Source organism: Strigops habroptila, chromosome Z, assembly GCF_004027225.2.
Source record: "Strigops habroptila isolate Jane chromosome Z, bStrHab1.2.pri, whole genome shotgun sequence".
Taxonomy (NCBI): Eukaryota; Metazoa; Chordata; class Aves; order Psittaciformes; family Psittacidae; genus Strigops; species Strigops habroptila.
This window is the reverse complement of record NC_044302.2, coordinates 65,813,300-65,829,194: the sequence shown is the minus strand read 5'-3', so window position 1 is coordinate 65,829,194 and position 15,895 is coordinate 65,813,300.

Sequence of the window (15,895 nt, the reverse complement as noted above, 5' to 3'; positions counted from 1 at the left end):
ATGGAGAAACCTTACATTATGATTGATTTTCTGAACAAATACCAAAAATGCAATTGTTTGGCGGCATAAAGAAAATACTGTATCAGATCAGATTAGTGTTTCAACTCTGACCAAGAGATGCTTCAGATATCTCCAAGGGACATAAGGAATTGACATTTTTGGAATAGCCTATTATAAAGCATAAATCACCTGATTTAGCAATCTGATGTGTGCCCCTAAACCATAAGGATTCATATGTTATATTTTTAATGCTAACTAATTTTCAACTGTGGATGATCACATTATTCATATAAATGCATAAAATCCACTGAATGTATGGCATTTTCTGGACAATTATTCCATTCAAATCACCAAGTGTACAAGCCAAAGTAAATGCATTGCCTGGCAGAAGTACTTGAATCACTCACTTTATTTCAGTTACATGTCTAATTTGTTTTTTTGACAGAATAAATACTTCTGTGTTTTCTACCTGGCCTGAAACAAAGAGCTTTCCAAATCTTATGAAGTTTATAAGGAACATCTTAGGATGTCTCCTATTCCTGCTACATCTTGTTAGAGATCAGAGTGTCTGGAAATAATAATAATAAATCCATGTGAGAGCACATTACTGATATTAACGAAAAGTAGCAGCACTGGTAGTGTTGCTGCTGTGTTCTGTACACAGGTAGTTGTGCCCATTAAGCTATGAATGACTTTGACATATAAGGGCTGAGTAATGCCCACCATAGGTCAATAACATACTAAAATCCATATTTTGAGAGAGAACATTGTAATATTATCAGGTAACTTATCTGATTCATTGTTTTCAAACACTATACGAGTTACTGCACGAAGAGGAGAAAACCTGTGTTCCCTCTTTCCTCTTTGTTGAATTGCTGTGCAGGTGGCGCTGGTCCTTGCCCTCCCATGGGCCAGCTGAGGCAAGGCAGGGTCCTCATCCCCTTGGAGCCCAGGCCTTTGTTTCTAGCACATAGGGTATGCGGAGGTACCTAAAGGCCACAAAAAGATAAAGGTACTGATTTCAAAATTAGCTTTCAGAGAAGTACCCTTGTTTAGGCTGGAAATCTATAAAAATATGTGTTTTGAGTAAAGACTTCCTTCTAAGGGAGAAAATACTCCCTTTGACTTGAAGAAAAGGCAGAGGAAACAAACCCTGGAATAGCAAGGGTTATAGTTTTACAAGCAAACACAAGAAAAAACTTGCACTCTTAAAACCTGCACGGCTAACATAAATGAGATCATGTATTTCGGTTTTAAACCGAACAGCTGTGTCTGCGTGGCTGCACATCAAAATAACGCGAGAGAATAAAAAGCACACGCGTACCCTCATTTTCCATCTTTGCTGTGCTAATGCGAACTGCCCGTTAGGTGGTGCTGCTACAGTTCTGCTGTTTGCCGGAGCAGCGGCTCCCGGTCAGGGTGTGCAATCCGGCTGTGCAGTGCTGCGCTGTGAGAGGGAGCTGCTCTCTTACACACATGATATCAAAAAAGTCATCCTTTTTAACTTCCTTCTCAGAAGCCGGTCCTTGGAAAAGGCACTTGCCAGTCTTCTGCTTCAAGCACTTCTCTTGTTACCAGCTTTTTACCATGATCAGCTGTTAGCTAATGTTTACCATAACTGCTGTTTACCATGTTTACCATGATCATCTGTTACCATGTTTACCATAACCGCTGTTAGCTGATGTTTGATGTATTTTTATTGCTGCAGTACAAACTTCTCTCCCACTTCCCGCACTGCTGATGAGTAGGGGAATAGGAGAAGCCTGGAGACAAGGAAGCTGAAGAAATATCTCTGAGCAGTGTGATGGTGTGCATGACCCATCTCTGAGTTCCTGGTTGAGTCCTGGGACGCTGCCCTAGCTGTTTGCTGGACGGGGAGGGGAGCAGAGAGTGAGAAGGAGGAGGGTAGCCATGTATCTTGAATTTCCATACATTCTGTTTCTAAACAATTGGTAACATTTTCTGTGGAAAAAACTTGTTCTGTCATCACAATTTTCATGCTTATCTACTTTTTGTTCTCTGACCTTCTTAGCAATGAGAAATTCTCAGTTTTGAGGTGAGGAGATGTCTTGCAGTTTTCTCAATACTTCCTCATACTGCTGTTACATTGCAAAAGCAGGAAATGTCACTTGTGTACAAAGGGTGTAAGAATACACAGTTCTCTAATCATTCCCGGGCCTGTGAGAACAATAGCATTTCTCAAGACTGACTGATTGTGTTGCATATACACAGTGCATTCTTTCTCTGCTAAGTACTTATGCCAAGAGAGAGAATGAACTGTTTCTCAGCTGAGTGTATTTTCTTCTGGCTACAAAGATAAGTGTTAGCATAGTCAGTTTTTCCATCTCAGAGCAGAGCTCTTGCTGATTTCACTAGAAACATGCTTCTGTCCGCACTCGTTAGAGAAATAGCAACTTTCTGGCCCAGAATGAAGCCTCAGGTTACAGTTTTTCCAGCACAGGGCGGGTCTGGTTGGTAGTCCGGTTGGTGTCAGCTATTGTTCAAGGACTGCGTTAGCTAGAGGATGTCTATTTCTGCACCAGAACAGGGCATGATTCTAAGTGTGGAAACAGCATTGATTCTTTGCCCTTTTCTGTGCAGTTTTCAAGTCTGTTAAATTGCTTACATGTGGCAATCACCCTCATTTTGTCATATGAGATTCTTCCTTTCTTAATAAAAGCATTTTTTAATTTTAAAATATTCTTCCTTCCTTCCTTCCTTCCTTCCTTCCTTCCTTCCTTCCTTCCTTCCTTCCTTCCTTCCTTCCTTCCTTCCTTCCTTCCTTCCTTCCTTCCTTCCTTCCTTCCTTCCTTCCTTCCTTCCTTCCTTCCTTCCTTCCTTCCCTCCTTCCCTCCTTCCCTCCTTCCTTCCCTCCTTCCTTCCCTCCTTCTTTCCCTCCTTCCTTCCCTCCTTCCTTCCCTCCTTCCTTCCTTCCCTCCTTCCCTCCTTCCTTCCCTCCTTCCTTCCCTCCTTCCCTCCTTCCTTCCCTCCTTCCCTCCTTCCTTCCCTCCTTCTTTCCCTCCTTCCTTCCCTCCTTCCTTCCCTCCTTCCTTCCCTCCTTCCTTCCTTCCTTCCTTCCCTCCTTCTTTCCCTCCTTCCTTCCCTCCTTCCTTCCCTCCTTCCTTCCCTCTTTCCTTCCCTCCTTCCTTCCTTCCCTCCTTCCCTCCTTCCCTCCTTCCCTCCCTCCTTCCTTCCTTCCCTCCTTCCTTCCTTCCTTCCTTCCTTCCTTCCTTCCTTCCTTCCTTCCTTCCTTCCTTCCTTCCTTCCTTCCTTCCTTCCTTCCTTCCTTCCTTCCTTCCTTCCTTCCTTCCTTCCTTCCTTCCTTCCTTCCTTCCTTCCTTCCTTCCTTCCTTCCTTCCTTCCTTCCTTCCTTCCTTCCTCCCTCCCTCCCTCCCTCCCTCCCTCCCTCCCTCTCTTCCTCTCTTCCTCTCTTCCTCTCTTCGTCTCTCCCTTTCTCCCTTTCTCCCTTTCTCCCTCTCTCTTTTTCTCTCTCTCTCTCTTTCTCTCTCTCTTTCTCCCTTTCTCCCTTTCTTCTCACGCCAGCACTCGCAGACATCTAAGGCACTAAATAAATCATGCTGATCTAAACTGAATGTGGTTGTTCTTTTGATTGTTTTTGCTAACAACCCACATCTGACAAACAGGGACATGCCACATGCTTATAAACAATTTCTATTGTGTCACATTTTCAGGTGGGACTAGGTCCTGCCTCTGCTTCTTCTTGGTTACAACAGCCACCCCTTACTGCTGGTGGGTACAGGCAGCACGCTGTGGACAGCTTGGTTAGAACAATTCTGGCCCCTGGCAAAGCTGGGCATGTGCCACAGTAATTCATCTTTCCTCTTAGGCAGGATAATACAGAAAGGACTCAGACTCTTCTCTCCCTTCAGCTTCCACATTTTTCTCAAGGTTTTTGTCACAGAAATCCACAATCTTTTTAAAGTGGAGTAGATGAACATCTCCAGTAATTTGGGGTAATAGTTTAACCCCTATGCAGGACAGATACTCTGGCCTCTCCACAGCTTCCTAGTGTCTGACTCAGCATTTTATAACTTGTCCCGTTGTACAAGCAGTTGCTTTTTTTACTTATGAACAAATTACTGAACCTCCAGGTTCCCATCTGCAGAATTTGTGGTTCCAGAAAACCACAACAGAAGCAGCACAGTGCTGCACTCCTTGAGCCCTGGGCCTGCACAAGCAACATCTTGGCATTGTGGGAGCACGGTAGCCTCAGTGAACTGGCCAGCATGCAAGCCAAGAGAAACTGCAGGAAAGCTTCTGCTATACAAACCCATGTAGCTGACAGACACAGGCTTTCAGTTTGGTTTTAGGCAAGCCCCTTTGAGGCCTTGTTGTGACCACCCTGGACTTCTTCTCATAGCTGGGTTTTCATGATTTTCCTGACTTCCTAAAAGGGCCTGAGACTTTTTTTGCCTCCAAAAACATGTTCCTTTGGTCAAGAAAGTCTGTATCTCAGTATTGTCTCATAAAGAGTTAAACTACCCATGCAAAGGATACACTTACTTCAGAAGATTGGTTTAAATATTTTTTACCAATAAATATTCCTATACCTCAAACTATAAAATATCATCTGTTGCTCCTGACCCTTTCTTAGCCATAGGGAAGCCTCTGATATATAATGAAAAAGAAAACTATGCAGAAGAACTGTAAGACGATCCACTTGGTTCTGTCCTTTCCAAACTAACAGGTGTGTAATGTCTCTGCCTTTCATTTTACAGTTAAAATTATCACAGAGTCTTTTGTCTGGCAATCGTTATATTGAATTCAGACAATTTTGCTAAAGGCCAAAGGTATTTTCATGGCACAGTTGTTTTATATCCTTAAAGCCAAGTTTCATAGGTCTTTATCCATCACATGCATGACAAACCCCCTCACCAAGTATGGCTCCATTAAGGTCACCAGCGAGATCCCTGGAAATGCATTGGGAGCTGTTACAGGCCAAGCTGAGCTGTGCTGGGAGGCTAATGACAGTAATTTCACAAGTGTGCAGCTGGAGCCTTCACAGGCTTTGAGGACAGGACCGAACAACTCTCAGACCTCTCAGACAACTGGCTTTCAAGATACTGTGAAACTCTGGGAAGTAGCAACAGAAAGGGCCAAGAGGTGGGGGGAAAATCTTTATCCTGGAGCTCAGTAATGAAGGAATTGCTTCGCAAAACTGCTTGTTTGCCTGTAGTCATTGTAGGACTCAGCACTTAATGGGAACAGAGGTTCAGCTAGTACAGTTGTACCACCTGTTCTGGAGCTGGAGGCTGCACTGTGAGGAATTCCTGGGGAACACAAGTACTAAACATTAATGTCCAGAGTAATGGTTCTACAGGCTTTCTTTTCCCCATGTACATCTAGATTGAACCACTTCCTTTGTACAACTAGGGTGCAGAGTGATTTTTACTGTTCGTTTTTCTCTCTGAGCACAAGGAGAGAGAAAAACTTACATTTTACGTGGTAGTGAGGATATGTGATACATATCCCAGCCTGTGTGCTACATGAGACTATACTAACAGTAAACCTTACTTCCTCTGTCCTCTGTGACGCTCTACCTCAGGCAGGGCAGATTTTTGTCTCTCTGAGCAAATCCGTTTTCTTTACAATAACATGCACTTTTCAAATTTCACAGGTTCAACAAACTTTGCAAGAGTTTGCGAAGTGTAAGGACACAAGAAAAGGATACAAGAAATCCAAGTCTTGTTTGCACTGCAGCCACTCCATGCTGTAATTGCTACTCATTCAGTGCATATTTGTCCTGCATACCCATGAGTTAATTGTGCAGACACTGTACAAATTGTACAAAGAAACCCCCTGCATTAAGCTTCTGGCCATGTAAGTCAAGGTGCCAAAGTTAGTCTCCTGCAGTGCTTGTACTTCTTACCTAGAGTGAGTCATGACTTGTGGCACAACGTAAGTATACAGATATGAGTGAGCATGCTGCTGTATCAGATTGGATGTGTATCACTGCAGTCTGCATTAGACGGCCTGTTCCACAGCAAGGGAAGGTGCAGAACAGGGAAACTGTGTTAGGGTGAGAAGATCCATGGAGAAAATGTGCCAAGTATGTGCTGACCACTTTTACAGGAGATACATGCAAAGCAGGTGTCCCTCAGATCATTAGTCTTGGATGAATCTACTACATGCCAAGCAAAAATATTGCTGCCTGTGCTTCCTGACGGAAAGAGCAGCATGCTGAGAAGGCCTGTGCCTTCCTCCAGTGTTCACAGAGAAAGACGTCCTCAGCTCATACACTGAAGGAAAAAGATTTATCACTGACAATCCAGCGTGGAGACGAGAGTCCAGATGTAGCTGACCTCAGGGACTGCTTACTTGATAGAAACAGAAACAACATATCTTTACTGTACTGAGAGCTATTGCTGGCACATTTTAACCGTGCTGTAGCAAGCCAGAGACGTATTATTTTGGCAGAAGACACCACCAAGTGCTAGAGCATAGGCATTGCATGTAGGCTGCACCGAAAGAGAAGCTGTTACAAACCGTACTAACTAGCACGTACAAGCTTTTTGCCATGCTAGATGTATTTTTGCTGCAATGCCAAAACAAACTAAAGGCCTTTGACATGTTAAAAATATGGATTACCTTATGCACAACGTAGTACTGATGTATCTCTACATCTTCCAGATGAGAAATCAGCTGGTTTCACTCAAAGTCCCCTACAACATAATATACTGCATGCATGTGCTGTAGCTAGTGTGACTGAAAAGATAGCCTACTACTTTATTTTATGCTTAGGAGGACAATTGTTGTAACCAAATGTGTGCAACTGGAGTTTTTCATGGCAATGTGAATTTTAAAGGAATGAGGAATTTAAACGTCTTCAAATAGTTACAAGATTGAATATTAAAACCACCTGGGCTCTTCTTGGCACCCTGAACACACTTCTGCTACCATGGGCTGTGTGATGAGTCCCGCTGTTCTAGGGCAACACCCACCTGAAGAGGAATGAGGAAAGGCCACCCCATGATCACCTTGCAGGCCAGGGGGGCTGCAGTCCTGGAGCAGAAGTATTAGCACTGCTGGAAAGTGCCTTCTACGGGCCTTGCAGGTTTCTGTCTGACCTGAAAATTCTGAAAGCAGATGAAGAGAGGGAGACTTTGCTGAAGCGTCTCTTGTAAATCGCCGAGTGTAAGAAGCTAGTTTTGAGTCTGCTGCATACAACAGGACTGTGCTAGTTACCAGTTACATCCATTCTTAATGCAAGAGTAGAAAGTGTTTACACAGTGTCTAAAATCCTAATAACATTATCAGTTTTAACTCTTTGAAATCAAATAAATAATATTTGTCTGTAGGGCCTAATACAGCCCAAGCTTGTTGACAGCTTCACTGTCTGCCAGTTTTATCCATGCATTGAAGAGATAGGTATACGCCCATTGAATTTAGCCAGAATTCAGTGTTTTCCAATACTAAGAATTTCCAGTAGAAATATAATTTACCACTATTTACCAGCACCTGCATTTGCTCCTCACATAAATAACTACTGATACCCGGGTCAGAGTTTCTCACAAATCTCTTACCTCTACTTAAAACCAGCATGACTATGACATACATTTAGCAATATCTTCAGGTTCAAAAATGTACTCATGGGATTGTACTTCTGTACTCATGTACTCATGGGATTCCTGGTTTAACTCAGCATTTAGAATACTGTAATTTACATTGTTTTCATGTATGTTAATACCACTTCACTCTTTTTTTTTTTTTTTTTTTTTTTTACTTGCTTCCCTTTACCCATTCTGTATGTGTTGCATTGTGGTATTTCATGTGTATTGAATCAGCTCCTTGTGAACCTGCAGGAGCCCACTTCAGTGACTGGGTTTGACCTGGCTGGGACTCCTGGCTAAAGCTGCAGTGAAGCCAAAACTCCATCATTCAGGCTTAGAAAGATTTGGCATTTTAATTTGCTATCTCCTGTTCTGTTTCTCTTCTGCCCCTGATTTCTGGCAAGCCCCTGGGAAACTCACTTCATGCTCTCCTCCAGCAGTCTGTTCAGGGATGCATGATGAGATTTAGGGGTGAAGGCAGAGAAGAGCTCTGTCCTGTTAGCAGACTAATGCAAGATTGCTTGGCACATAACGTGGAAGCTGCCTACTCTGGCAGTGTCAATGGGTAACTGCAAGAGCAAGTGGTTGAAACGAAGCTGCCTCCTCCTCAGGCAGAGGCCAGGGATGTTTCCTGTGGTCCCAGCAGAAATGTCCAGAGCCTCACCTGAAGATCTTGGCATTGCAGGATTTATAGGCTGGTCAGCCTCATCTCAATCCCTAAAAATGTGATGGAGCAATTAGTCCTGGAAATGAGTTTCAAAAACAGGAAGGACAACAAGGTGATCAGGAGTAGTCACTATGATGTCACTAATCATGCTTAACCAATGTATGGTCTTCTTCTAAGTTCCCTTCTAATTCTTACAGATTGGGATGTTCGTCCTAAATGAAAGGATGACAGAAAGATAATTCCCAAGATGCACAGAGTAGCTATAGTGTTTGACAAATCCTGCTGAGCTTCCCACAGTTTGCTGCTCCTCCTCCATCCTCCCTGGCTCTTACTTCCTCACCCAACATTGACAAAATACCTTGGAGGATATTTTTAATGCATGTGAATGTAGAATGTAAGTAACAGATGGAATTTTTTTTTGTGCCTCTGAGTGAAAACACTGTAGTTGAAGGAGGCTGCGTTCTTCCTTCCTCCTTCTCCTGTGTGCAAAACCTAACTCAGGAATTGCCAGTGGAGCTTCTTTTCTGTACCTCTTTTGTGGCCTGTTGTCTCTAGTAAGACCCTCCTTCCTCACTGTTAGTCTTAAAGGAGCCTCACAAAGAATGCACCCAGCAGGTGTTCCTCAACTGCTTTTCAGAAACAGAAACTATTTTGGAGGGTTGATGGTGCCAGTGTTTTCTGTTGCCAAGAGAATCATTCTGTGTGCCTCTGGTCCCCTGGCTAGCCCTTGTTCCTAACTGAGGGACCTGCTCCAGCAGTGATGGGAAAGCAGGGAGAAGAAACAAACACCATCATCCAGCTGGGCCACTTTGAGCCACTGCTCTCAATTTAAATAGCTTCTTTGACTGGGGCTAGACTAGTGACAGGGATTGGTTTTCTGCTTCAGGCCTATGTCTCTTCTAGAATTCCATTTCATTCTATGTTCAGTCAGGAGGGTTTAAAAGATCAACAACAAATTATATCATCCTGAATTAACACTTCTTTGCCCTGTTTTTTCATGGGGTCTTATTGTGTTTCAGCCTGGATGCAAACAGTAGTTGGAAAAGGGTCCAATGCATTTAGCTGTATTCAGGCAATAAAGCAGCCAGAAGCCACTGAAGAGCCCCAGCTGCAGCAACGACCTCCAGGCACTGGGTCAGGCAGAAGCTGCTGGTCAACTCACTGCTCAGAAAGGAAGGACTGACTCCACACTCTGTCAGAAGCAGTTGTCTCCTCCCATTACTTTCCAGTTGAAAGAGTCTGAACAATTAAACTGGGCTTCGGGAAACAGACTTTGAAGCAGACAAGTATGTAAACCGTGTTAGAATGATCAGTCGCAGAGACAAGCATGACTTATGGTGAGAGTTAATAAGGGAAGGTCGCTTTTTGCTTTTTGCTTTTCCTATACACATTACTATCTGTAATATGCATCAGAAATAGCATTCCATTTTACCCATTGTGAGTTTACGCAAATTGTCATTTTTTTGGTAAGCAATTTTTTTTAGGTGAGTTTAAAATTAGCTTAATATAAACAAACCATGTCAGATCAAGGCCATCCTGGGACAAGCTTCTTCCGAGGAACTGGTTAACTGTTAACTCCAGTTACAGAATCAAAAATGTAAATGGCTTTAGAAAAATAGAAATAGAAATTGATTGTAGCCTTCAGTTGCTGAAATTAACTACAAAACATGTACTGGGTAAATAACTAAAGCATGAGGACAAGCAGTCAGGCTCCTCCTGAGGCATTAACCTGAGAAACTTAAAAATTATACTAACATCAACCTTTCAAAATTTTCCAAATTTCATTTACTAGCAGTCCCAATTATGCCAGAAAGTCCTTTTCCCACAGTAGAAATAAGCAAATGACAGTATTATGTATTTGCAACATTGCATCACACCCCCACCCCCAAACAAAGAACAAGAAACCCCCACCCCAACAAATGAAAAGTACATATGTATGTATGCATTCATTAAGATTCCTGAGCTAGTGCCTGAACTCATTTCTTTCTTGGATTTCACAAATTTCAGAGCTTGGTCTCGCAAGTGCTTTGAGGTGATCTAATTCAGGGTCCTTCTGAAAGACTGCAGACTTTGCCTCTGCAATGCTCTGCTCAAGCCTTTCCTTTGATTTTCTATGTTCTATTACTATTTCACAGATGATTTTTTTTTTCATTTAAATCCCAGTCTCATTCTCCTTCCTCCTTTTGTTGAAAATGTTTTGTTGTTTAGCTGTTCTTGCAGAAAGAAACAATTTCACAATAAACTGTTTTATATCTTCTTGTGTTCATGTTTTTGCTAGATCAACATATATTTCCTTTCCATTAGAAATGCTCAAACCTATGTGGTCCTGAATAGCATGAGCAGCATGTTTGATTTAGTTGTAATCCATGCAATTTTCCCAGCATCAGTGGCTTACCATCAGTTGTTGCAGAAATGGGTATTGCGCTTCTTAGCTTCCTATCTGCATTTTGCTGATGTTGCAGACTTCATGCCAACAGCATAAAGCATGCAGCTAAAATGATTTAATGCTATTATCTCTGATATTGCTACTTTTAGAAAGGAGGAAAAAAAGAATCCAGTATTGTGGAAGCAAAATAGTTGATGTCTCCTAGGCCTCCGCAGGCCTCCCTAGTTAAGACACATTTGCAACTAATGGTCTTGCCATTCAACAAGATTTAATTACAAAGGGGTGAATTATTCATAAAAGGAGTGGATTATTTGTAAAAGGATGTACTGTATAAGCCCTCCTTATCTAAAGGATTTAAATTGCTATTGTTATCTACCATATCCTGCTTATCTGGCACAGTTTTGGTAAAGAAGGAGTTGTATAACCTGTTGGTATATCAACTCTGTACCTAACCCATTTGGGCAGAGTTCGTATCAGCAGTCACTCTGCTGCTCTGTGTTCTCTCCTACAGAAATAGCAATAAACTGCTTTTGTTCTGACCTAATCTAAATTGTATTCTGAACATTTCTGCAACAGTATCACCAGTTTCCTTCCAGCATATCCAAACAAATTAATGTTGGTGTAGTACTGCGGAGCTGAAGGTCCTTCAATTATTAACATGCACAGTGTTAGATTTTTGTCTTTACTTCTCTCCTTGTCATCTGCTCAGATTTCATCACATCTCTTTTCTGTGATATGGTACAATTTTGTCAACTTTCTGTGAAACTGAGAATATGTCTATTATTTCTAAATTTTAATTCAGTGACATTTTTGCTGTACGTTATTTATCTTTGTGGATTTCTTTTTTTAATAACAGGGTTACTACGATAAGCAGAACATTTTTCAGCAGGTCGTCTATTTTTTACAAAATTTATCTCTGGGTAGGGCAGTCTTTCTGCACACTACCTTCATAAAAGTACCCTATACGTTATTCCCAAGAAACTACAGAAGTATGGGATCTGAACACATGATTTTTCAGGTACTGTTGTTGGAGGAGGTGTGATGTACTGTTAACTTGGAGTAACATACATGGACTGATATTTTCCAGTACTGCCCTAAATGAAAAACAGGTTGGTCTTCTTGATCTTGAGGGGTCGCAGGTCAGCCGTGGAGCACCCGATGAGCAGCACAGAGGACTTCCAACCACTCCAGCCAATAACCCAGTATCATCAGGGGCCCAACTGAAATGCCTCTATGCCAATGCACTTAGCATGCGGAACAAGCAAGAGGAGTTAGAGGTGTGCACACACCTGAATGGCTGTGACCTCATTGGAATCACAGAGATGTGGTGGGATGCCTCCTACGACTGAAGTGTTGGAATGGAAGGAGACAGCTCTTCAGGAAAGACAGGCTGGGAAGACAAGGAAGGGGTGTCACCCTCTATGTTGCCAGCTGTCTGGAGTGTGCAGAGCTCTGCCTGGGGATGGATGGGGAACTGACACAGAGCTTACGGGTCAGGATTAAAGGGAGAGAGGGGATAGGCAACATTACAGGGGAGGTCTGTCACAGGCCTGGTCTGTTACAGGCCACCCGACCAGGAAGACCAAGTGGATGAGGCCCTCTACAGACAGATAGGTGTAGCCTCACGTTCACAAGCCCTGGTGCTCATGGAGGACTTCAGCCACCCTGGTACCTGTTGGAGGAACGACACAGCAGGACATAAGCAATCCAGGAGGTTCCTGGAATGCATTGATGATAAATTCCTTATCCAGGATATATACAGGAACCAACGAGGAAGGGGCTATGCTGGACTTTGTCCTCACCAACAGGGAGGGGCTGGTGGGCAATGTGAAGCCTGAGGGCAGCCTTGGTGGCAATGATCATGAAATGGTGGAGTTTGAGATCCTTAGGGCAGTAAGGAGTGTGCACAGCAAGCTCACTACCCTGGACTTCAGGAGACCGGACTTTGGCTTCTTGTGGGATCTACTTGGTGGAGTACCATGGGATAAAGCCCTAGAGGGAAAAGGGGCCCAAGAACGCTGGTCAGTATTCAAGAATCATCTCCCAACTCAGGAGAGGTGCATCCTGGCAAAAAGGAAGTCGGGAAGGAACACCAGGAGGCCTGTGTGGATGAACAAGGAGCTCCTGGACTAACTCCAGCATAAAAAGGAGGTAGAAACAAGGACAGGTAGCGTAGGAAGAATATAAAGAAATAGTCAGAGCAGGCAGGGAGAGCTAAAGCTCTGACTGAACTCAATCTGACCAAGGACATGAAGGGCAGAATCACAGAATGGTTTGGATTGGAAGGGACCTTAAAGATTGCCTAGTTCAAATACCCCTGCCATGGACAGGCACACCTTCCAGCAGACCAGGTTGCTCAAATCCCTGACCATGACCAACCTGGCTTTGCACACTGCAAGGGATGGGGCATCCACAACTTCTCTGGGCACTCCGTGCCAGTGTCTCACTACCCTCACAGTAAGAATTTCTTCCTAATATCTAAGCTAAATCTGGCAATACTGTAACAAATGCAGACATGCCCTGCATGTGCCTGGTAGACAGCATCACATATTGGTGATGGCAGGAGTATTATAAACATCTGGTTCCTTTTAACAGTGAAGAAGTTTTCACCAGAATCTTTGCTCAGTCATTGCTTAGTGTGAGAACAAGGCTGTAATGGCTGTCACTTAAGGCCTCCTTGTGATATCAAGGTACAGCCCAGGGAAGAGAGGAAGAGAATGAGCTTCATGAATAATAATGAACAAGCAAGAAAAAACATCGCAGCCATTTTCTTTGCTACCTTGTCCCTGCAATGTGAGTCACTAGGGCCACCATTTTCATCTTCTCTTTCTGATGCTATTGGATATTGCATAGCATCAGAAGACCTTTCTCCCTTGCAGCTTGAAAATTAGCAAGGCCTTTTCAGTTTTCTATAAAGGATATAGACATGAGAGCCAATGCAGGCTATTCCCAGATAAAAGAAAGCCTACACAGATGACATACGATACCTGCTCTCTTTTCTTTAGGTTTGTATGGCTATTATGTACAATAGAAAAAATACTTAAAGATTTGTCACTAACAACAATAGCTGCAAAAAACATAGCATCAGCACAAAGCAGAAATTCTTTTCCAGCTGTGTGATACACTGCCTGAGTTTTCTAACTGCAGGTATGAGCTACCAAGCTTCTTTTCTTGGCAAATATGCTTGTGACTAAAATTCAACTATGCTTTTTGAAGAAACATGTCTACTAAATTTGAATACAGGTAATTAAATTCTACTTCTGTAAAATTCTCCCTCCAAGCTGAGCTAAATATAATTCATTACAAAAGAAAAACATGTCCGATATCAAGGATGCGTAATTTTGACCATGTATTACAGCAACCCATCAACACTGAGGAAAGGGATTAACAACTATTTGATAGAATGAGATATAAGTGGCCAGTGAGACTTCTGTAAAATTACTAACCATGTAGTTTTAAAGTAAATATGTATCTGACCTCCTGTTTATCGAGATCTGTCCTGTTACTGAGAGAAAACTCTAAATCCTGTGCCCAAAACCTGTGCCCAGACCCCCAGATACTAAAGAAGAGACCGAGTGCCATCTTGTGGATGCCACAAGAACATAAAAATTTATTCCACAAAGAAATATTCATTAAAAAAGAATGGAAGTACACATTTATGTACAAATCTTCTTATATACAAATTATAATCAAAGGCATAATTCATTATTAACATAAAAACATATTATGAATATAAACGTACCTGATTAATTTTTTTGGGGTTTGTTTTTTTTTTTTTTTTTTTTTTTTTTTGTCTAAAGACGAAATAAACTAAAAATTCCAGCGGCAGGTGGTCACACTGCATATTGTTACGGCCTGCCATTAGCTAGGTAACTAGGTTAATATCCAAGATACTTCCATTACTAAATGTAATTAAAAGTTTTTATAATCTCTTCATGCTGTCAGACAGCAGAACAGAACGCATGCAGTAGCAGTAATGTATTTAGGACTTTTTTTCTTCCACTTTTCCTTCTTTTATATATATTACCACCATTCTTTTTTGTTCAGCTAAAGTTATGTAAACAATGATTCTGTAAGTCAGTCAAAGTTTCTCAAACTGAAGCAATTAATTAAAATGCTAGCATTAAACAAATGATGCGGAAGCAAGATGAAAGGAAAAAAAAGAAAGAGGACAAATTTGAGGTGGAATCCTATTTTAAAATAATTTTGGCTGTGTGCCAAAATAACCAGTGCCCACAGATTCGTTAATCAGTAGCATTCTGCATTTTGTGGTATGACGTAATCAGTTTCACAGGACAGTTCCCTATCATTAGCATGAACTGGTTACCATCAGCTTCCCCTGCAAGTAGGTACAAGTATGTAACAGGTACGTAGGCTGCACTTATAAAAAACCCAGTCAGCTAGAGGTAACTCCAGCAGCACTTTTATAAACAGTTAAATTTATCAAACTGCTAAAGCTAGCAACAGTGCCTTATAGGAATAATTGGAAATGATTGGGAATTCACTTCAAGGACTTTGATGATCTTTCAAAATATTACATGAATATGTGTTACAGCACTCCTGAATAACCCCCCTGGCTTATTTGGCATTTATACCATTGACATAACAGACTAGCTTAATCTGGCTCCTATGTTGCAGAGACTGAATATGCATGTGTATCTGCTATCTGGGCTTACAGACATGCAAATTCAATTTATCCGACCTGGATCAGGCTCATAGAAAAAAGAGAGTGTAATCAGCTGGGCAGATTAAAGCAGCGTAGCAGCACAGCTACAAAATGAGAAGCGACTGGAGACAGGAAACTAAAGGAGTGTTGAAGGGGCCTTACTCGGCAATACAGAGTGAATTCGGGACAAGTGCTGCTGTGCAGGTGTATCTCCCTGAGGGAAATCCTTGCAGTGCCAGGGTGACAAATCACGGCAGAGTACAAATTATTCTTCTTTAGCAAGCAACTATCGTTTGTCATCACAGAACTAAAAAAAAAAAAAAAAAAAAAAAAAAAAAAAAAAAAAAAAAAAATTTGTGTCTTCACAGATTTCCCCAGATGTCTGCCGCATTCTGCATTACTTGAGCTTTTCTGAAATTGGATTACCGGGGAGGAACGCACGCTATTTCTCGGCGCGGGTGGACAGGGCAAGGTGCCCGGTACGAGGAACACGGGAGCGAGTTCCCGCATCCGCCCAGCGCCGCGCGCCAGCGCCGCCGCTGCCCTGCCTTGTGCCGCGGGAAGGCTGCGGGCGCGGTGGGTCCCGCCGCGCACCGAGAGCGGAG